The following is a 23,018-nucleotide window of genomic DNA, read 5'->3' as shown; positions in this document are numbered from 1 at the left end:
CTCCCCCTCCTGAGCCATGACAAAATGACACTTAAAACAGCCAGCCCTTACAATAACACACACAGGCATTAGAATAATAGAGCTTTAATCTCTATATTATTAGATAAAGGGGAAAACGCAGAGATAACAACGGCTCAAGTTCAAGGAAAAAAAAACCCGGTGGTGAGTCTTGTTTGGCCTGCGAGTTACACGCCAGCCTAAGCAACTAAACCTCCCGCTATTGTTTTTTCCGCTAGCCACCCTTTTAGTGAAATTTGTTTGTGTATACTTTTCAAATTCGAATCATTTCATTGGACTTGTTCCTCTTGAACCCTGACCCCGTCGAGTTAGCGAGGCTAGCTCCCTCGTAGAGGCAGGGGCAGTGGTGGAAAAAGTACTCAAATGTTTTACTTAAGTAAAAGTATCGATACTGCAATGTAGAAGTACTCTGTTACAAGTAAAAGTCCGGAATTCAGAATTTACTTGACTAAAAGTACAAAAGTATCGGTATCAAAATGTACCTAAAGTACGAAAAGCAAAAGTACTAAAATGTTTGAAAATAGCCTAGGTAAGGCTAAAGTGGCTAATGTATGTTTTATAATATAATAATTCATGTCTGCAAAGTAACTAGTACCTAATTTTTTAAAATCATTGTAGTAGAGTAAAAGGACAATATTTGCCTCTAAGATGTAGTGGAGTAGAAGTAAAAGTACTGAAAACTGGAAATACTCCAGTAAAGTAAATTTACCTCAAAATTGTACTTCAGTACAGTACTTGAGTAAATGTACTTAGTTACTTTACACCACTGGGCGGGGGTCCCAGGGAAATCTGGTGGAGATGCTGCGCAGACTCTTCTGGGATCTGTTTACACAAACGGGAAGCCTTTTTTTTCTCAGTTCGGCAGAAGATAAAAGTTTGTAACAGCGTTGAAGTGCCCCGCTTTTCCCATACTCTCTGGAATCCTCTTCACAACCCCCCCACCCCCCCATTTCCCTGTCACTATAACAGATGTTTGGATTAGAGAATCTGTAAACAAAGTCTGCACTTCAATTTGGGTTATCTCCTTATTGTTGTGACTCCCAGAGAGTGATATTAAAGAGTGTTTCGGCGGGCCGTGGTATTTCTGATATGCCGGACGTGTAACTTCATTTAACCGCGTAAACTCTGACATCCATATTTTGGTGACATTTTTAAAAAAAAATCACGTCGCATTGTGGCGCTATGCGATTTATGCTGAGATTGTAGATTTATTATTTTAGGGGAAAATGTCCACAACATTTTAACCAACGTTGGCCTGAGGCAACCAAGGCCTGAGGTTCCGATTCTACAAAATGTGTTCTAAATCTTAACAAAACTTATGTTAGTGGTTCTCAAACTTTTTCATGTCAAGGACCAGCCAAAATTATATGTGTTTGGCCGCCGACCACCATCTCAAAATATTTAGTTCCAGGGACCCCCAGAAGCAAAGATTTGAGTAAAAAAATGTTGATTTAAAAAATATATATGAACTTAAGGAATGATATACTATGTGTCTGCACACTTTGTGGTATTCTACAGTATTTCGGTGGGACAGTGAAATCTGAACTTGAACACAGACATTTTGAATTCAGACAAGCGGTGGTGGTGAATCCTGTTTACAGAAGGAGAGGAAAGGGTCCTCTCTCCTATACCTCGACATACAGGTCCGATGGTGTAAATCCTATCAAGTCGTCAAGCTATATCAGGACGGTAAAAGGCACACAGGTGAAACTCTAGCCCTCTAAATGGTGAACCTACTGTTTGTCCTTATAACTCCCCCCCCCCCTCCCCCCCCTCCCCTTGCCTGCTGTAATCTCCTTCGTGTTCGATTAATCCACTTGATTCCGGTCCAACTTTGTATAACCATGAGCTCACGTTCACATAAGCCGCCTGTATCTATGTTAGCTCAGACCGAGGTTTAACAAGCCGTCAGCCATCACCAACACCACTACACCACTACAAAGACAGACAGACAGACAGACAGACAGACAGACAGACAGATGGGTAGACAGGCAAGGCAGGGCGTCGGGGGGGAGATAGAGAAGGGGTGGAGGGAGGGGAGGGTGGGTCAACATCAAACGTGATGAATGCCTTTCTACGGAAAAGCTGTACGGAATGTCCTTGACTTTAATCAAAACTATTTGTTTTTGGGGCGGCTCGTCTGTTGTCTCATGCGCTCATGTCCACTGATAGCCTGACATTAATGACACCATAAATCAGGCCAAGTGACGCCGGGTTTTTTTTTTTTTTTTTTTGGTAATGTTTCAGGGTGGCTACAGAGATGGCGGTCATGAAAGGAGGAGGATGATGAAGAAGATGAAGAAGAAGAGTAAAGGGGGTGGGGTGGGGAGGAATGCCAGATTATGTGTGGGGGGTTAACTAGTCCCTGGAGAAAGCGAGCCAGTCCGAGCATGAGCTAGTATGTTGTGAGAGCCAAGAGAAAGCATGAGATAGATGGTTTTTAATACGTATGAGAGAATATTCTGGAGGAGAAGAGTTACAATATAATAATATATGGGTCTGGTGTTTTTGGAAGCGGTGGGCCCTGATAAGTTTTTGGGATGTGTAACAGGAAGGACATTTAAGCTCTTGAGCTTATGTGCCTATGTGTTTGTGTATAATAATGCATTTTTTTTTCCATTTACTCAAGTATTGTACTTAAGTACACTTTTGAGGTATTTTTTACTTTACTGGAGTATTTCAATTTTTCTTACTTTTACTTCTACTCCACTACATCCCAGAGGAAAATATAGTACTTTTACTCCACTACAATTATTTGAAAACTTTAGTTACCAGTTACTTTGCAGATATAAATTATTATATTATAAAACATACATGAACCGCTTTAGCCTTATTTTATACCTAGGCTATTTGAAAATAGCAGATCTACGCGTCGCATCGTGACGCGTTGTGAGCTTGTAGATTGGCTATTTTTCACTTTTGGTACTTTAAGTACATTTTGATACCAATACTTTTGTACTTTTACTCAAGTAAATTTCCGGACTTTTACTTCTACATTGCAGTATTGATACTTTTACTTAAGTAAAACATTTGAGTACTTTTTCCACCACTGTTTTTTTTGTCAATAAAGACATCAGAAGATGTCAGAAAGAAAGAAAGAAATGTATCTGAATGATTAATTCCTACAATATTTAAGTTTTATGTGTCTCCTCAAGGAGAGAGAGGTAATTGCAACAAAGTCTGAACAATAATAAAGATGGCGGTGCGTCTAGTGTCCAATCCGGTGCCCCATCTGCTTCAAATACCTTTATTGACATTGTCAAACAGTAGGTGTCCTTCCCGGCACCAGGGTTGACATGTCTTAATGGAAGAGTAGGGATACAAACCACCCTGTAGAGGAAACTCTTATCTCCATATTTTTTAACTTTTTGTGTTTTTTTCCTTAAATTAACACCCTACTTGATCTATACTACAGCGTCAAAACAAAAGCATGATTTCCTTTCAGGATTTTTATCTTGGTGAAAACAGGGTGAAAAGTGAGAGTTATTCGATTTGGGATGTCGCGCCGAGTGCTGCGTTTCGAGCTTGTAGATCTGCTGCTTTTGTGATTTTTGAATTTGAATCCTGAAAAGTAACAGTTTGGGACATAATGAGGTTTCCAACCGACAGAGACATTATATTGTATTAATCACTTTAACCCTGGTGTCCCTAATTTGAGCACGTTATTATAGGCAGAAATGTTTTCAAAATCTATAAAAAAAAAAAATACAAAGAAAATCAAGTAAAAAAATCAATTAAAGGTAGGGTAAGTGATATTTTTTGGTAAAACATTTTTTTCACAGGTCACAGGGGTCTCTCCAGCTCTTTAGTAAACAGAATATAGTACCTTTTCAGGTAGGTGACAACATTTAAGCCAATCAGGAGAGAGCACTGAAAATGCATTTTCTGTTTAATAAAGAGCTGGAGAGACATGGGAGACTCCTTTTACTGAACAAACACTCTATAGCAATGAGTACTATCAGAATATAGAGCTATTTAACACTTATTTTAACGAAAGGAAATCACTTACCCTACCTTTAAATTCCCAAATTCTACATTTCTACATTTTCAAAAGCTCACATGTCGCACCACGACACGATATATATCTGCTATGTTCGCTACTTGTTCTATGGCCGAATAAGTAAATTAAATAGGGCTTATCAGTGGTTAACATACACACAAGGTTAAAATACAGTTTTTTATTCATTGATATTTAACTCCCGGAATGTGGCTTTAAAAAATACTACCGTTGAATGACACAGTTACAGCTCATTTGCTGTGCTTGAACGCGACCACATGGTAACATTTTGTGCCTCGCCAGCATCAAAGAGGCAAGGCCAAACACAGCTGATAAGATACTGTCTGTGTGTGTGTGTGTGTGGGTGTGTGTGTGTGTGTGTGTGTGTGTGTGTGCGTGTGTGTGTGTGTGCGCGTGCGCGTGCACATGCGCGTGAATAAGGTGAACAGTGTGGATTCTGGTTCAGGCACAGTGATATTCCGCTCACATAAACACACAAGCCCTCCCCGGGCCCGGGATCTAAACAACTCTGACATGATTGATTTGACAGAGCCAATGAGATAACTAGTTTATCGGCTCCAAAACACTATGAATAGCAGGCCATGAAACGGCTCACACAACAGTAGAGAGAGAGGACGCCGGGCCAAGGCAGCACACAGCACAGCCACTGGCGCTGGTTTGTGTGCATGTGAGGGGAACGGGCTGAGGGCTGGACAGATGTTTGGCATCTCTGAGGGTCAGTTACTGTAATTTCGTCGCAATTAGCTGGCGCGCGTTACAACACCCTGGTGTGGTCGGGTCGGCGTGAACTTTCACACATGCATGGATGCACGCACGCAAACACAAACACACACAAACACACACACACACACACGCACACACACGCACACGTGTGCACACACACACACGCACACACAAGCACAGGCGCACACACACGCACACACACATGAACATACACATACACATACACACACACACACACACACACACACACACACACACACACACACACACACACACACACACACACACACACACACACACACACACACACACAGAGAGAGAGAAGTACTCAGATATTTTACTTAAGTGAAAGTAGCAATACCACAATATAAAAATGCTCTGTTACAAGTAAAAAGCCTGTGTTCAAAACGTTACTTGAGTAAAAGTACAAAAGTGTTGGCATCAAAATCTACTTAAAGTACCAAAAGTAAAAGTACTAAATGTTTGAAAATGTTTGAAAATTTAGCAGAGCTACAAGCTCACAACGCGTCGCAATGTGACGCGTTGTGAGCTTGTAGATCGGCTATTTTCAAATATCCTATGTATAAAATAGGGCTAAAGTGATGGCTAAAGTACATGTACCTAGTTACTTTCCACCACTGCACAGAACCACAGACAAACACTCACATGCACACATTTGGTGTTACTGTATGAGGACTTTTTTTTTGGACGGCAATTTTATACGTGCCATTTTGTATGTTTTTAACCCTAATCATAAAGCCTGAGTTGTACAAAATAGCAGAATTACAAGCTGCTCACAATCCTTTGCAGCGCCCCTAAACCTAACCTCTATAAATGCCTAAAACCCGAACTTGAATCTTTTCCTAATTGTCCCACTCACACACACACACACACACACACACACACACACACACACACACACACACACACACACACACACACACACACACATCGTAAGACAACAAGACACATCTTTGGCACCGCTCTCTGAATGGGTCACGTCAGAACTACTGAACTGATTCCATTGAGTCTCCTCCTGTCTGTGTTCTTATAAGGTCCCCACACTACACTCCCTCCCCACGCGCGCTGGGGATGGGAGGGAAATGTGTGGCGATTCCAAGAAGCTTAAAACAGCAGTAGCTGCCATGTTTGCTAACATATAATTTACTAATGAGCACGGCGTAGTCGAAAATTGAATTATTGCTCAGTGAGAAAACACTACCACCCCCGGGAGCAAAGAAGAGGGAAAACTCCACTACGATCGTATCCCTAATTGGAATTGCATGCAGCTGTGGCGAGTGTCGTGTGGCTTTACTACGTTGTGCGTGTCACCAGTCGATGCAAAAAAAAAACCTTAAGGAGCGGCGCGGCACAGCAGATCACAATCACACTGTTTGGTACAGAGAGTCTCACACTCTGCAGAGAGAAAGCTATCTAGACAGGCCCTGCCAGGAGGAGTCTGCGTTTTCTTCCTCCCCATGCAATCCCTGGATGGCTTATAGATGCAACAAATCTTATCTATCTACATGCTGTCAAAGGATGTCAACCAGCGTATCAAATACACAGGACCATGATACCTGACGGAGAGGTGCATGCAGCAGGGAGAGAGGAATATATATATACAACTGTGCATTTTCATAGCCGCAGCACGCTAACACGCACACATGCAAACAAGGCTGTGTATGCGCGTGTGCACGCACGCACGCACAGACACTCGCACACACGCACATGCAAACAAGGCTGTGTATGCGCGTGTGCTGTGCACGCACGCACGCACGCACAGACACTCGCACACACGCACATGCAAACAAGGCTATGTTTGAGCGTGTGCATGCACGCACGCACACGCACGCACGCACACACACACACACACACACACACACACACACACACACACACACACACACACACACACACACACACACACACACACACACACACAGCCACACACACTCGCGCACACCAAGAGAGAAATACACAGGAGAGAGACATGGAGCTGTCATCAGTTGACAAACAAATGACAGGAAATGACACGTTGGCAAGGGAACGCCTTCGCCATGCCTGATAGCAATCGCCCTGTGAGATTGTGCCAATGACATCACTTATGGAGAGAGAGAGAGAGAGAGAGAGAGAGAGAGAGAGAGGCAGAGACAGAGGCCTCTCTGTGTCATTTTACACAAACACCTCCGCCAAACACCAGATCCGATTGCTTTCACTGCAGTCAACTGTGTCCAATCTAATCTGTCTGTCAATCTGGGTATGGCGGAGTAACAGAGTGACGTCGTAGAGGGGAGGGAGAGAGCGGGAATGGGGAGAGGAGGAGAACGGTAAAGAGAGAGGTGGATTGGGTCGAACGGCGAGTTAAGTGGTGCATACTGTAGCCGGCAGTGATGTAAAATAACTAAGTACATTTACTTAAGTACTGTACTTTCCTAATTTCTTGGGTATTTTGAGGTACTTTTACTTTACTAGAGTATTTCCAATTTTCAATACTTTTACTTCTACTCCACTACATCTCAGAGGCAAATATTGTACTTTTACTCCCCTACAATTATTAGAATACATTTAGTTAGTTACTTATAGATTTCGGCCATTTGAAAATAGCCGATCTATGCGACACATTATGAGTTTGTAGATCTGCTATTTTCAAATGATTTTTATACATTTGAAAATTGGATATTCTGCATAATGAGTACTTTTACCTTTGTACTTTCGGTACATTTGATACCAATACTTTTGTACTTTTACTCAAGTAATTTTTTAATTCCGGACTTTCACTTGTAACAGAGTATTTCTACATTGCAGTATTGATACTTTTACTTAAGTAAAAAATGTTGTGCTTTTTCCACCACTGGTAACCGGTGTAGCCATGAGGATTATGTTGATGTGCTTAGCCACCTAAACCCCATGTACTTCAGTGACCGGAGTCCACCAGGGATCTTTACGTGGCCCTCTAATGTTTTCCTTCTACTCCAAATCTCTTCGCTGAAAGTAACCCATCTAAAAGCTCACAGAATGTTACTTATGACATGCCACTAGGGTTCAAGTGGTTAAATGTTACAGATAATCTTAACCATAATTTGATAGAAGTAGAAGAGTTAATCTATTCCTTCACGATTTGCCATGTTTTTGAAATATTAAAAAAGGGTCTATGCTTTACTGTGTTGCTGTTGATGCAACCAAGTTCAGGGAATTTCTAAAACTGCTCGGAAGCGCCCCTCATTTGTGTGTAATTTATATGTGGATTTGTATATACGGCACCGTGAGTTTATGCACTTGGTGTGCGGCGATGTGCACGTTGTGTGAGTGTATGCGTGCTCGCTCGCACGTTGTGTGTTTGTGCATTATGTGTCACTTGCCATGTGTGTGAATTATTTGTGTGCGTTTTGTGTGTGGGAGTGTGGTGGGGCTGCATTGTGTGCAGGCTTGGTGTCATGTATATACCGGCGGTGAAGCCAGGGGATAATTGGCATCATGGTCAGAGTCTGAGCTGTCTGGGCTGACCCCAGTACACTGAGAGAGAGAGAGAGAGAGAGAGCCCTATAATGACAGAAAGTGTGAGTACCTATATAATTCAGCAACAGGGTTATTTATTCATGAGGGAGTCTATGAGTGCTGTTGTTGTTGGTATGAATATGGTGATGGTACCGTGTGTGTGTGTGTGTGTGTGTGTGTGTGTGTGTGTGTGTGTGTGTGTGTGTGTGTGTGTGTGTGTGTGTGTGTGTGTGTGTGTGTGTGTGTGTGTGTGTGTGTGTGTGTGTGTGTGTGTGTGTGTGTGTGTGTGTGTGTGTGTGCGCGTGCGTGCATTTGTGTGTGTGTGTGTGTGTCTGTTTGTGTGCGTGCGTGTGTGCGTGTGTGCACGCGCTTGTGTGAATGTGTGTGTACATACTGTAGGCCCAAATTGTGTGTACTTGCAGAATACTCACAGATGCTATTCTTTGTAAGTGTGTGTGCGTGTGTGCATGTGTGAGTGTGTTTTTGTGTGTAAGGAAACATGAAATTTTCCCGTTAACTATGTTTCCTAATATAAACACTGAGGTCAACACATGAATCAGAACAATGATACTTAACGATAAAGCCAGATCCCTCTACATGGTATCAGGAGGACGGGGCCACGCCCCTTGCAACCCCGCACGCCCCACACGCGTGTGCGTGTTACAGCGGTGTGGCTCTAGGACCCTGCTGGCGGAACAGAATTTAATGTGTACTGTTGCCTTATTTCCCCTTTAATTCAATCAGGCCCCTCCCACCGCCGTGGCCTCTTTATTCCAATTCGATTAGTGGGCTAAAGCCATCAAGATTTCCCGGACAAAATGAATGCTTGTATTAATCCCCGCAATTTCCATTTAAAACGTGGGGGCATCGACTTGATTAATAAGGGCTGATGCTGAATAATTACGCAGGCCTGACGCGGGGAGGGTTATAGGAAAAAGCACAGCTGGGCCTGCCCCCAAACGCCCTCTGGGAAAAACTAAAGGAAAGGCGGTGGGAGGGGGGGGGGGATTTGGGGGGGGGTCAAACTCAAGCAATGGCCATGACTGAGGTGATGAATCTCTTAGCTGGCCCCTTATGCAATTAACGGGCAGCGCTTCTATTAATTTGCTGCCCCCCCCCAGAGTGGTGACTGGTCAGATGTCTCAGGGTCAAGGGTCAAGGGGTCGAGAGCAGAGGTCAAGCCAACAACAGCAGAGAGAGAGAGATGGAGAGTGTGTGAGAGAGAGAGAACTCCAAATATAATAGAGAAACCGAATGGCAGTTTATTTCCTTATGTCTTAAAACACAGCCAGGCTTTTCCCTGGGACTTATTAAATATTAAGTATCTACGGTGTGTTTTCTGTGGTATATAGGTGGAATAGGTAAGCCTGGTGGGTTGTTGGGAATGCAGGCAGGGAAGGGGAAACATCCAGTGCACATTTAATTGGGAGTGATCAATCGCCGTGCGCTGTGTTTGAGCATTCAATAAAGGCCCCCCCGATCAATGTCGCGGGGTTGGGCCCTCCTTCAAGGGAGGACAAACAATGGCACTGTTCTTTAAGGAACGGATCGCCAGGTTAACATTTATTCGCTGGAGATATCGTGACGCCTAGCGCCCGCCGCCCAAGTGTAATATTAAACCCAGCGATCCATCGTCATCCATTACAAGTGTCTCATTGATCTCTTGCCCATCGACTTTCCCCCCCCACCTCTCCCCCCTTTGGGCGTGGGTGGGGTGGGGGGGAGAATGTCTTATTCTGGCCCGTGTGCCGTGGATCATGTACCCAGCAGCAGTGGTGGGAAAAGTACTGAAATGTTTTACTTAAGTAAAAGTATCAATACTGCAATGTAGTAAAAGCCTGGAAATACAAATTTACTTGAGTAAAAGAACAAAAGTATTGGCATCAAAATGTAGTTAAAGAACCAAAAGTAAAAGTACTAAAATGTTTGAAAATAGCCGATCTACAAGCTTGTAGATCGGCTATTTTCAAATAGCCTACAGTAGGTATAAAATAGGGCTAAAGTGGTTAATGTATGTTTTATAATGTAATAATGTATATCTGCAAAGTAACTAGTAACTAAAGTTTTTTAAATTGTAGTGGAGTAAAAGTACAATATTTGCCTCTGAGATTAGAATATTGCCTCTGAGATTGGAGTAGAAGTAAAAATATAGACAATTGTAAATACTCCAGTAAAATAAAAGTACCTCAAAATTGTAGTTAAGTACAGTACTTGAGTAAATGTACTTAGTTACTTTGCACCACTGGATCCCGTTTAGGGAAGGAGTGATGTTTGTCGGCGCCAGTTTATACCAACATGGTTCACGAATAGACGATGAGTGTTGTGAGAAGGAACGTAATTCATTTATCACTGTGAATGTATCAGCTCGTCAAACATTTCCACACCGCGGTGATGATGTGTGTGTGTGTGTGTGTGTGTGTGTGTGTGTGGGTGTGGGTGTATGTGGTTCAACACTTAATAAGTAATCAATCAAGCGACCTTTCAGAGCACATTTGCAGTACACTCTGACACACTTTACACTTGATAACACCTTTTCACTTTATTGTATTACTACTGCCGCTACGTTTTTTTAATTATTATTATATATAGTTTTAGCACAGTCTGTGGGGCATTCCACACCAACATTTCACTGCACATACTTAATAAGAGTGAGTGACAAATAAATCTTCTTGAAATGCCTTTTCTGATAAAACTGCCGTCGTTTATGTCCAGTATCATAAGCAACTTTATCCTTCATTTAACATAAACTATATGCTACCAGAAGTGACACATAAAAACGATATACAGTATTATGTATTGAATGAAAATCTATCATTAAAAACACTAAAATTGTGGAAGATTTGACCAAAGATAGTGGCACCAGCGTTAACGTGGTTAACCCCTGATTCACATAATACAGTGGTTCACAACCAGTCGTCCGGGAACCACCAGTGGTTCTTGAGGGGGTTCCAGGGGGTCCCCAGCAAAAGTGTTAATACAATTTCACCCCTTTATCCATATTGTATACGTTGGTTATTCAAAAATATCAGATGTACATCTGCTATTTTTTTTACATTTTCAAAAAATCTTGAAAGTGTTTGTTGAATTTTGTAGAATTTTGCATTTTTTAACACAAATCTTCTCTTCTGGGGGTCTCTGGCACAAAACATTTTCTGAGGGGGTCCGCGGCCAAATGTATATCAATTTAGGGGTCCTTGGCGTGAAAAAGGTTCAAAACCACTGATATAATACATTCAGTGTTTGGATCCTTGGTTCCTTGACCCTTCAGTGCACTTCCCCTCGACGGCACGGATCTGATCGCAACATAGAGGGTTAAAATAAAAGCCAAATACCCCCCCAAAAAAATACCAGAAAATGACATAAAAATTCAGGGTCCTGGACGTCTCTTTATTAATGACCCCACAATCAGTAGACGTGTCCCGCTTCAGCCTGGCTCCGCTCAAACTATATACGCCACTTTGGGGAAGAGACGCGCCCCGCCTCGCCTCAACCCTCAAGGTCAACGCTGTTACAAAATATAGCGAGAAAAGCTGTCAAAATTAACGTTGTGCCATGGCGTGCTCTGTTTCCCTTTAACGCAGGGAGTCCTGTCCCCTTTCATGTTTGGACGGAAAGCATTCCCACATGTTTTTGTGAAATATGGAAAATGCTCCGGGGATGTAACTGTCATGGCCGCCTCCTGTACGGCTTCAAAACACCTCTTTGTTAAGTGGCGGGCAAGGAGGAAATGGGCCCTGACACTGTTTTGATTATCAAAACACTGACCGGACTCGCCCTGCTCCCAACTATTATCATACTTCTTTAAAAGTGTCACACTTCCAGAGAGTGGGGGAACAAGTTCAAATGTTCCACTTCAACTTCAACAGGGCCTCTCTCCCTCCCTCCCCTTCGTGTTGATCTGAGTTCCATAGTTCCTCTCTCTCTTTCTCTCTCTCTCTCTCTCTCTCTGTCTTTCTTTCTCTCTCTCTGTCTCTCTTGCTGGTCTTTTGCCAAGTTGGAGCACATATGTTGCTGTATAATTAAACAGTTTCTCCTTGTTGAGGAGGGCTGCGCTCCTCAGCTATGAATGATTAGGTAATGTACCGATCGGAGGAATCAAAACTTCTCGTGTTTGTGTGTACGCAAGTGTGTGTGTGTGTGTGTGTGTGTGTGTGTGTGTGTGTGTGCGCGTGTGTGTGTGTGTGTGTGTGTGTGATGCGTCTCGCCCCACAAGTGGGTAATTATACACAAGTACGTTTGTATCCCTACACAAGCTGTTTTTATGCGCACGCCATGTAACTCACAAGCATTTTGATTATACATTCCTTTATCCCATTACGACCGGGAAAGCATCTGTGTCATTTTAGATTTTAACCACTTTAACCATTGTCTTATACTTTGTCTATTCAAAAATAGCAGATATACAAGCTCATAGCGCGGCACCGAGTGCCGTGCTATGAGCTTGTAGATCTGCTATTTTTAGAAAGACCATGAAAATGTGTGCACATCTTTGAATATATATATATTTTTAAAACAAACATTTGTAACTCAAATCTTTGCTTTTTTGGGGATTCCACAAATGTCTTAAAAAATAAAAATTATGTTGCTATAATCAGTGGTTCTCAATCCTTTTCATGTCAAGGACCCCCAAAATGATATGTATTTGGTCGCAGACCCCCATCTCAAAATATCTTGTTCCAAGGACCCCTCCAGAAGCAAAGATTTTAGTAAAAGAAAATCGCTTTAAAAAATATTTATATTCAAAGATTTGCAAAAATAGATCTACAAGCTCGTAGCACGGCCCTCAGTTCCACGCTATGAGCTTGTAGATCTGCTATTTTTGAATAGCCAAAGCATAAAATAAGGGTTAAAGAGGTTACACAGATGCGTTCCTGGTCTTAATGGGTTATATTTGCTCGTAGATAAGAAGCCACGGAGAGCTTTGCCCCTTAGCTGGGTTTTGCCATCTGTTTGACAGCCGAGTCTCTCCTCTCTCAGAGTTCTCCCAGCAGTGTCGAAAGTAACGTGGAAACAATACAGGAAGAAAACAACAGTCTCACCCCAATCAGAGACACAAAACAACATATGCTTGTACTCTTATGATTTGAAGAGCAGTTCCACTCTAATAATATACGTCGGTGCCACAGCTGAGTGACACCGCGCCCGTTTCTCACCATCTGCTCAACAAGTACATCTCTCACTGTTGGGTTTAGAAACCTGGTATCTCTGTGTTTCAACTTAACCCATTCAGACCCGAGGCCGATTCTACTGTACAATGTCTTTTTCTGAAAAACTTGTGTTGGTTCTCAAACTTTTTCTTACTTTTTCATGTCAAAGTTATATATTCTTTTGCAATGTTCTTTGATATCACCATCAGAGATCCCCTTCTGAATATATGCATTTTTTGACTTACGCACCTGCCACCAACCTTTGAGGTGGTGGCAGGCCTTCTTCACAAAACTCAAGTACATTTTGAATTCCTGACTTTTACTTGTAACAGAGTATTTCTATATTGCAGTATTGATACTTTTACTTAAGTAAAAAAATGTGAGTACTTTTTCCACCACTGGCGTGTGTACATGCGTGCGTGTTGGTGTGCATGCTGCCTGATCGTGTGGAATACGTGCATGCCAAACAGTACATGCGTATAGCTACACCTGACTTACAGAATCCATCCCTCCATCCTTGGAGTGTTGGGCTTGGATGTTGCAGAGGGAGTTGCTTCCCTCCACCTCCACCTCCCCTCCACCTCCACCTCCCCATCCATCTCAGTTTCCACCTCCACATGTCTCAGTAGTGTTGTTCTCCAAAGCACATCAAGGACCAAGTGTAGCTGCAGCTCTGGAGGGCGGAGGAGGAGGAGGAGGAGGAGGAGGAGGAGGAGGAGGATGGGGAAATCTGGAGGGGGTCGATGGGGGGTGGTGATGGTGTTGGTGGTGGTGGTGGTGGGATAGCGGGGGGGTTCGCCACGGGGCTGAAAGACGAGGCGGGTGACTTTAACGAGAGAAGGATGGAGTGATCCGAAGAGAGAGGGAGAGGAATAGAGGGAGAGAGGAGAGGAGAGAGGAGGGCTAGTCTTCTATCGCTTGAAGGCCATCAAGGTTCTAAGCCTGGCTCAAGGGGGCTTATGCAGATTCAATGACCTTTTTTCCCAGAGACCAGCTTTTACACTTAAATTACCATTAGAGCGAGGGTCTCCCCTGGGGGAGAGCGGTCTGCAAGCCCCCCCCCCCCAACACACACACACACACGCACACGCACACACACACACACACACACACACACACACACACACACACACACACGCACGGCCAGGGGTTAAAAGTCACGGTGGCGCTGTGCCCAGGCTGCATGCTAATGCTCAAAGTGGAACACATGTAAACTACAGAGTGGCGAGGTGTCACACACACACACACACACACACACACACACACACACACACACACACACACACACACACACGCCGAACACAAGGTGGTCTCAGAAGGAATCACGGTTCATGTACTACAATGCCTCGTGTCACCGGTGAAGGAATTGAGTGATTTTGAGGTTGGTGCGGCCGAAGGTCGGTGTAGGTCAGTCTGTGTCGCTGTGGGATTGGAGGATTCATTCTTTAGGACAGAGGTGGTTCTGAAAGTGGGGTCCGGGGACCCCGTCCCCCCACCCCCCGTCCCCCTCCTCCCCAGGGATCCTTGAGGCGGTTTCAGGGGGGTTCCCCAGCTAAATTAGCAACAGTTTAATTTCACCATTATTTATCTGGTTATAGAAGTTAACCCAATGAGAGGAATGTGATAACTCTTCAGATAATAAGGTTTTTCTCTCTCTCCATCTAATCTAACAACAATACTCTTCTCATCTTTTTGGGGTCCCTGGCAGAAAATATCATCGTAATACATAATTAATTTGGTGGTCCTTGACATGAAAATGTTTGAGAACCACCACTATATGACACATGGACTTATTTACCAGAGGCCGATTCTACAAATGCTTGTAAATTAGCAGTTCTCAAACTTTTTCTTTCAAGATTTTTCAAAAATGTTAAAAACATAGCAGATGTTCAAGCTCGCAGCGCAAAGCAAGCTTGTACAGTAGGTCTGCTATTTTTGAATAGCCAACGCTAAAATCTAAAATCACAGCTGCTTTCCTGATTTTAATGGGTTAAAACCCTCTAGTCCAGAACGTATATTTCCGTCTACACCAAATCTCGTCACCGAAAATAGCCGATCTGCAAGCTCAAAACGAGTTGTGACGCGAGTGTTTTGAGCTTGTTTTTTTACTGAATGTACCGCACCCCCCAGAATAGTCCTGCTGGGGGGTTCAAGGGCCTAAATGAACTCTCTGAATTGTAAGCCCATATTTTACAGTCGGTGGAGGGTGTTGCTCCGACCGTGAGACCGCCACGTTTTTACACTGTTGGCCTACAAAAACCCCCGTTTTAAATGACACGCAGACAAATGGTGCTTTATTTAAGTCTCCATGGGAGAGGTTTTACAGCAGCTAGATCCTCGTAGCCGAGAGAGACATGAGAGGAAATGGAAACACAGTGGAGTTCTGCCCTTATTGCCCCGCCACGACGGAGAGAAATGATGGTCGCACACACACACACACACACACACACACACACACACACACACACACACACACACCCCCCAGTGGTGTAAAATAACTAAGTATATTTACACAAGTACTGTACTTATACTATACATTTTGAGGTATTTTTACTTTAACTTCTACTCCACTACATCTCAGAGACAAATATTGTATTGTACTTTTACTCCACTACAAATTATTTGAAAACTTTAGTTACTAGTTACTTTGCAGATATAGATTATGATATGATAAAACATGCATTAAATTAACCACTTTAGCCCTGTTTTATTTGAAAATAGCCGATCTACAAGCTCACAACGCATCGCATCGCGGCGCGTTGTGAGCTTGTAGATCTGCTATTTTCAAACATTTTTGTACTTTTACTTTTGGTACTTTAAGTACATTTTGATACCAATACGTTTGTACTTTTTCTCAAGTAAATTTAGAATTCCGGACTTTTACTTGTAACAGAGTACTTCTACATTGCAGTATTGATACTTTTACTTAAGTAAAACATTTGAGTACTTTTCCACCACTGCGCACATATGCACACAGACACACACACACACACACTCAGATAAGGCCACATGGACTCACTCACATACAGTACATATGCACACACACACACATTCCCACAGACAGACCCCCCCGTCCCCCTGGCCGGGGGCTGTGTTTGTTTGTTTTTCATTCTGTGTTGTTGTGGTGGGGGGGGGGGGGTAATGGGGGACCCTGACAGCTGTCAGTCTACACACCACACAGCACCCTGGTGGCATGCTGATTGTCCGGATCAGGTGTGTGTGTGGGTGAGTTGATGTGTGGGTGGGTGGGTGGGTGTGTGGTGGTGGTCTGCGCGTGTGTCTCTGTGTGTCTTGTGCAGAGAGAGAATATCGCATGTGAAAATAGTGTTTAACCCGTTCAATCCGGGGAACACATCTGTGTCATTTTAAGATTTCTTTGGCTATTAAAAAGATATCAGATCTACAAGCTCATAACGCGGCACCGAGTGCTATTTTTTTGAAAAATATTGAAAATTGGTGCAAATCTCGGAATATATATTTTTCAAAGCGAACATTTGTAACTGTCAAATGCCTCAACACAATTGTCTTAATCTTTCTGAAAAAAATATAGCTTGCTATATCAGTGGTGCTCAAACGTTTTCTTGTCAAGGACCACCCAAAATTATATGGTTTTGGCCACCGATCCCCATCAAAATGTGTTGTTTCAGGGACCCCCCGCCCAGAAGCAAAGATTTGATTTTTTTTTCAAAACATAGCAGATCTACAATGAGCTTGTATATCTGCTATTTTTTCTTAAATATATATATATATATATTTTTAGATGTGTTCCCGGTCCTAATGGGTTAAAGGATAAAGGGACTTCTTCCATGCTTCCAGAGCGCCCCAGGCCCACGCTGCTACGATGTCACCATGTATACGTCCAGTGTGTAGGAGACTGGTTGTGACAGCGGGCCGCGGAGCCACCGTCACGTCACTCCCACCGCTCAGCGCTGGATGTGACAGAGGGAATTAGGAAGCAGAGAGTCACAGTCACAGTGGACAGAGGGATAGAGTTTCAAAACTAACCCGCTAACCTAATCCTTCATTTCCACCCCTGACATCCATCCATCCATCCAGCCCTTTGGTTTAGCTGCAGGTGTTCTCTCTAGATCACTGCTTCTCAAAAGTGGGATCCGGGGACCCCCAGGGGTCCTTTAGGGGGGTTCCTATAGGGGATAAATGAAGAACACTTGAAACACTTAAGCCCTATTTTTATTCCATTTAATTTTTTTTATCATTCTTTTGTAGTCATTTGAAAATAGCCGATCTAGAAACTTGTTGATACTTTATTTTTGGAAAGTTGTTGAATAATCTTAACAACCTTAACACATTTTCTGTTAAGGGGATTCCCTGGCACAACATATTTTTTAAATGGTGGTCCGCAACTAAATCCATGTCATGAAAATATTGGAAAAGATTACAAATATTGCATGTGCTACAATGATATACTAGGCTATACTATGCTATGCTATACGATGCTAAACAAATCTTCTCTTATGGGGGTCCCTGGCATATCTTTTGAAATGGGGGTCCGTGGGCCTGTACGTGGCAAATTGGGGGTCCTTGACATGAAAAAGTTTGAGAACCACTACTCTATAACACACTACACCGTCTTATGCTATACTATATGATATGATATGATATGATATACAATGCTATATTGTGTTATGTTCGACTAGATACTGTACTTGGCCTTCCACTGTATCCCCCCCCCCCCTCTCCAGTCTGTGTTACCTAACTGTCAGACGGCTTCTCTGGGGCCCATAACAAACAGAAATGAGGATAGGAGGTCGGGGTATTGGGTGGGGGAGTGTGTGTGTGTGTGTGTGTGTGTGTGTGTGTGTGTGTGTGTGTGTGTGTGTGTCTGTCTATGGGGGGGGGAGTGTAGTGTGCTCACATGGGGGGCAGGCTGTGGGGTCAGCACTCAGTTCAGCGGGTCCCACGGGGAGTGGGTGTCTGCGGTCGAAAAGCCTCGCGTTAGACCACGAAAAAACAGCCCCACGCAAAAAGAAAGGTGAAAAAAGGTTGTGAGCTGCATCTCCCTCCCCATCTCCACCCTCCACCATGCACCCTCCACCCTCCACCCGCATCCGCATCCTCTCACACATCCATCGGCCATCCTCATCGCACCCAGAGCTGGCAGGGCCGTGCTCCCCGCTGACATAGGATGGCCTGTCTCCCTGTGCGAGGGTAAGGGTGTGTGTGTGTGTGTATGAGAGTGTGCATATGTATGTGTCAGGGTGAGTGTGTGTGTGTGTGTGTGTGTGTGTGTGTGTGTGTGTGTGTGTGTGTGTGTGTGTGTGTGTGTGTGTGTGTGTGTGTGTGCGTGCAGGGCCTTGCCACTGTGCATGACTCATCCTAATTGGGAATGGGGGGTACAGCGCTCGGCAGCAGGTCTCTCTCCCCGCTGTTTCAGCCTGTTTAAAGTGATGAACCCGGGACACTCTCGACACACACACACACATACACACACACACTTCCTGTTTGACCTCCTTCTGTCTGCTTCACGTGTGTGTGTGTGTGTGTGTGTGTGTGTGTGTGTGTGTGTGTGTGTGTGTGTGTGTGTGTGTGTGTGTGTGTGTGTGTGTGTGTGTGTGTGTACAGTATGTGTGTGTGTGAGAGAGTGGTGCATATCTTGTCTGTCTGTCTGTCTGTGTGTGAGAGAAATATAAATCTCTTTATCTCTAATTATTTTAAATGTATTTTATCCCACGATTTTGTAACCCTTTTTCACCCAGTGCCAATTTTCGAAGTGATCCTGGGCGCTACACTCCCCCTACCAGCCTAGGGAGCCCAGGGTCGAGCTCATGCCTCCTTCAATGCATGAGAGCCAACTGACCTTCTTGTCACATGACAGGGGGGAGTTCCCCTGGTTGGACGTAGCACGTGGAAGGAACAGGTTATTCCAACCAGTTCCCTTCCCCTCCATCAGGCGCCCCGGCTGACCAGGGGGAGGCAGTATAGTGACCAGGACTACAGCATGTTTTTGTGAGAGTACCTACCCTAGGAGACACGGGGAAAACGTGCAAACTCCACACAGAGTAGTAGTAGTAACATCTCTTTAGAAAAGCAGTTCTTCATTCATTCCAAGTGTGTTTAATTAGTGTAATTATGTGTATGCTTACTGTGTGTGTGTGTGTGTGTGTGTGTGTGTGTGTGTGTGTGTGTGTGTGTGTGTGTGTGTGTGTGTGTGTGTGTGTGTGTGTGTGTGTGTGTGTGTGTGTGTGTGTGTGTGTGTGTGTGACTGCTTTTCTGTCTGAGCGTGTAACTGTGCAGTTTGTGCTGAAGCTCCACCTCTCTCTCTCACACACTCACACACACACACACACACACACACACACACACACACACACACACACACACACACACACACACACACACACACACACACCACTCTCTCACCCTTCTAAAACGATTATGTGTCAGCAATCCCCTACAATTTGGTTGCCTGTAAAGCTTGCTGTGAACTCATCGCACCCATCTGGGGAATTATGCAAGCCGTAACGCGGGGCTCACCTGCCAGCGCTGTGCGCCGGTCGGCCCTGACCGGCGCGGCGGGACTGGCCGTCATGTGATAAGTCTGCCCCTGACCAGTTCAAAGCCGATCTGGCCAGGGGCTGGTTTTGCTGGCAGCTAATCATTTTAGCAATACCTGGGAGCAAGGAGGAAGTTCAGGAGGGGTGGTTGAAGGGTGAGAAAGAAAGAGTAGTCGCCGAGTGTGTGCGCGGGCGTGTGTGTGTGTGTGTGTGTGTGTGTGTGTGCGTGTGCGTGTGCGTTCATGTGCGTGTGTGTGTGGTGTTGCAGCAAGTGAAATGGAGAGAGAGCGATAGAGAGACAGAGAAAGAGAGTGTATGTGTCTGGTGTTGCAGCAAGGGAAATGGAGAGAGAGAGATAGCAAGACGGAGAGAGAGAGAGGGAGTGTGTGTGTGTGTGTGTGTGTGTGTGTGTGTTGGTGTTTTTTTTTTTTTTTCTTAATCCCACACCCCTCCTCCTTCCCCGCTGGCCTTGCACCGCTGAACTCACAATGAACTCTGAGATGTTATTTATATATTTATTTCGTTTTTTTCTTCATGCCGAAGGTTTTCAAGGAATACATTTCCATTTTCAGAGAGCCGTGCATTGTTCTCGTGTGGTTCGGCTCTGTTGCGCCCCCTTGTCCCCAGCAGAGGCAAGACCTGCCAAAACTTCTGTGCAAAAGGGCCTTAGAGATATCGCCGTACCGACTCCCTCCAACGGCCGGTTTGATGCAATGTTCACCGGGGGGAAGCTTTGAACAATTTGCCCCATTCCCGGATTGGTTAAAGACACAGAAGGCTGTGAAGTCGTTGTTAAAATATGGAGTGTGGATCCACACTGGAGAGAACAGACTCCAGAACCTTGAATGAAAAAAGAAAGTATTTAGCATGGCATTGACCAACTTCTGCCAATCTTAGTGTTATTGTTTTGGTCGATATACACCTCTGAAAGGTGTCGAGGTGTGTGCGTTTCTGTGTGTGTGTGTGTGTGTGTGTGTGTGTGTGTGTGTGTGTGTGTGTGTGTGTGTGTGTGTGTGTGTGTGTGTGTGTGTGTGTGTGTGTGTGTGTGTGTGTGTGTGTGTGTGTGTGTGTGTTTGCTTGTGTGCTTGTGTGTGTGCGTGCGTGTATGTGTGTGAGTGTGAGTCTGTCTGATTGAGACATCTCGGCCTGTGTGCACATGCACACACACAGGCCTCTCTCTGGGTCGATGTGAAGCAGTGGTCTTGGCAGGAGGAGCTGAAGCCCTGCGCCTCCTTCTTATCTCAGCGGGGAGCCCTCTGCAACCCAAACACACAACCCTGGCCTTCAGATGACACAGGGCCAAAGGAGAGGAGAGGAGAGGAGAGGAGAGGAGAGGAGAGGAGAGGAGAGGAGGAGAGGAGCAAAGATAGAGATGGAGTAGGAGGGAGGGGAGTGGAGTGGAGGTGGGGGGCGGTTAAAAAAAAGAGAGAGTATCTGGAAAGGGGGATAAAAAGTGAGAGAGAAAGAGATGAGAGAGAGAGAGGAAGGGACAAAAGAAGGTGGGGGGGGGAAAGAAAGGGGGGGGTGGAGTGAGGCGAGAGATATGGGGTGGGGGGGGCGGGACGGGGGGGGGTGGGGGGACCCAGATAAAAATATCACCTTTGCAGTACGATGGGCGGGTGGTCTGCCTGTGCTTCTTCAATGTTTGTCGCCCGAGGACTCTTAACAGAAATAGGATTTAGCCCATTCAGGGCTTTCTTTGTGTTTCCGCATATATATACACCAAAACGTTCCTCTTGTTCCTGTCAATACTGTGTTTCTCCTCTCCTCTCCTCTCCTCTCCTCTCCTCTCCTCTCCTCTCCTCTCCTCTCCTCTATAGTCTCTGTTCCTCTCCTCTCCTCTCCTCTCCTCTCCTCTCCTCTCCTCTCCTCTCCTCTCCTCTCCTCTCCTCTCCTCTCCTCTCCTCTCCTCTAGTCTCTGTTCCTCTAGTCTCTGTTCCTCTCCTCTCCTCTCCTCTCCTCTCCTCTCCTCTCCTCTCCTCTCCTCTCCTCTCCTCTCCTCTCCAGAGGCCCTAACCTACCCGTGTTGATTTTTATTTTCATTTATTTTTTTCCCTCCCTTCATCTTGTTCCGCCGTCATCAATCTCGTACGACGTATAGCTGCTATCCAAAGCAGTGAAATAAGTCGACATAAATGCCGGGGTACATGTCACGCAGCGGGTCTGTTGTTGTGTGAACGCCCCCTCAGTGCTTATCTCCGGCTAGAATGGGAATCTGTTATTCTACTGTAATGGAAACCACGTTGGTAACATCTTAACATATTAGATTCAGTCAAAAGACGCTGTGAAACTCTATCATACCGCTGTGTCAAAGCTCTGTTATTTTAGTGTTTTTTTTTAATGCTGCGGGAATGTGGGGGGATGTAGTGTGTGCGTTTGTGCGTGTGTGCGTGTGTGTGTGTGTGTGGGGTATGGTGAAACATGTTTTGCCCATAGCGCAAACTCTGTATGTGTGTGGGTACATGTCGGTGTGTGTATACGTCTGTACACATGCACGCACGCACACACACACACACACACACACACGCACACACACAGACTACAAGCGCTCTCTTTTTTTCTTCTCCCTTTGTTATTTATTATTTTTTAAGCGGACAATTCACAAAAAGCCAAGTGAAAACACAGGAGTATTGTTGCTCTTGTGATGTTTTGAAGCTCTCGCACGTCTCCCCTCCTCCGTCGCGGCGTCTCGCTCGCTAGCAGCAGCAGTTCAAATTTCTTGAGGCAATTTGTTTCAGGTAACTGTATCTTTGAGCTGCCGTTGAGCGCACCCTGGGAACTATTAGGGGCTGGTGAAAAAGAGAGCGTTCAAGCTTTGCAAAATGTTGATGGATCCAACATAATGAGCGTGTAACTGATCACAAAGATAGACACAGATAAGAGTTTCTTTTCTTTTCTCGTCTTTCTTCCCTTCCCTTCTTTCTTGAGCAACACAGAAAAGCGTTCGGGGAGCCCGAGAGAGACGCGAGCACAATGCTAGCCTGCAGTGTATAGCGGCGATGCTAAAGAACCGCTCTCAGTAGCACGTTGTTATTCACTTATTGCTCCTGCTGGGATAGCTATGAGCTGAATGCGTTTTTCTTGTCTTTGAGTTGAATCGAT

This window comes from Gymnoscopelus braueri (genome assembly GCF_963280865.1).
Source record: "Gymnoscopelus braueri genome assembly, chromosome: 7".
Lineage (NCBI taxonomy): Eukaryota > Metazoa > Chordata > Actinopteri > Myctophiformes > Myctophidae > Gymnoscopelus > Gymnoscopelus braueri.
Note: the sequence above shows the minus strand (reverse complement) of the source record.